This window comes from Amphimedon queenslandica, unplaced genomic scaffold, assembly GCF_000090795.2.
Source record: "Amphimedon queenslandica unplaced genomic scaffold, v1.1 AMPQUscaffold_4571_Cont23451, whole genome shotgun sequence".
Taxonomy (NCBI): Eukaryota; Metazoa; Porifera; class Demospongiae; order Haplosclerida; family Niphatidae; genus Amphimedon; species Amphimedon queenslandica.
This window is the reverse complement of record NW_003555118.1, coordinates 1-1,546: the sequence shown is the minus strand read 5'-3', so window position 1 is coordinate 1,546 and position 1,546 is coordinate 1. Positions and strand designations below refer to the sequence as shown.

General features: G+C 32.9%; 1 long non-coding RNA gene across 1 annotated transcript; it reads right to left on the bottom strand.

The window, feature by feature from the left end:
- Positions 1-15: 15 nt before the first annotated feature.
- LOC109592618 (uncharacterized) lies at positions 16-585 on the bottom strand. Its single transcript, XR_002190450.1, has 3 exons — positions 451-585; positions 316-394; positions 16-137 (listed from the first exon to the last, which is right to left on the bottom strand). It is a non-coding gene; the product is annotated as an uncharacterized LOC109592618 (long non-coding RNA).
- Between the last annotated feature and the right edge of the window lie 961 nt (positions 586-1,546).

Genomic DNA, 1,546 nt, shown 5'->3' with positions numbered 1-1,546 from the left:
CAATGGTAAGCAGCTCTAGGAGTTCAGTAGTTAGTGAATAGCAGCAGGGACAGCCCAGTCACAGTTGGACTCAACCTTAAGATTATCAACTCCTCTTATCAACCTAAAACAGCCAGCTTCACCCCAAAAGGTACCCCCTACAGTAACAGAGAGAGAGATAATGTATGATTATATTGTTAACTATTATGAATTATAAATGAAAATAAATGTGATTTTAGCACCATGTAATCATTAATTTTTTAAATCAAAAAAACAACAGAAGCTTTCCTTTCAATAGTACATAGTGGTAGGTGTATATTATGATAATGCACATACATGAGTTGCGTCCAATCCAGTATTTAACTCCTCCACTAGTAACTCCCCAACCAGCAATGGATACCTCATGATCCAGTGACTATACAATAGATAGACAGGCAATAGGTAATACATTAAGTACATTATTAGTTGTACTTTAGCTCCAGTAGTGTCATTAAAGACTCCTCCAGTGTATTGTTCAAAGGCTGAAGTCACTGCAATAGTACAGGCAATGGGGCCTCATGCATAGATCTCACTCAACATCTTATCTTCTCCTGATATTCTACCATGTTCTGTGACGTGATACTATAGGAGCAATTATTGATACAGTAACAGAATTAGGTAAATGGCTAGTTAAAATTTGTGGCTGATCATACACAAAATCCCTGTTCTATAATACAGGGACTTTTGTCCAATTTTGGAGCAATTTTACAAAATCGTAGAAAATCCAAACTTGATCGGAATCAGCTCAATATCTCTACACTGCGTAAGTACATATGTATCAGGAAATGTAATAAAATTGAGGAATTTTCAACTTGTCATTTTTGTGAAATTTTTGAAAAATGACTGTACTATAGTACAGGGACTTTTGTCTGATTTTGAAGCAACTTTAAAAATCATACAAAATCCAAACTTGATCCGAATCTGCTCAATCTCTCTACACTGCATAAGTACATGTATATGCATCAGAAAATGTAATAAAATTGAGGAATTTTCTACTTGTCAATTATTTTGAAATTTTACAAAAAATCCCTGTACTATTATAGTACAGGGACTTTTGTCCGATTTTTTGTGCAACTTTAAAAAATCATAGAAAATCCAAACTTGATCGGAATCAGCTCAATATCTCTACACAGCATAAGATACATGTATATGCATTAGGAAATGTAATAAAATTGAGAAATTTTCTACTTGTCAGTTTTTTGAAATTTTACAAAAATCCCTGCACTATAATAGTACAGGGACTTTTGTCCGATTTTTGAGCAAATTAAAAAAATCATAGAAAATTCCAACTTGATCAGATTCAGCTCAATCTTTCTATACAGCATAAGTACATGTATATGCATCAAGAAATGTAATAAAATTGATGAATTTTCTACTTGTCAATTTTTGTGAAATTTTACAAAAACTCTGTACTACAGTACAGGGACTTTTGTCTAACATTTGAGCAACTTCAAAAAATCATAAAAAATCCAAACTTGATCGAAATCTGCTCAATCTCTCTACACTGAACAAGTACATGTATATGCAT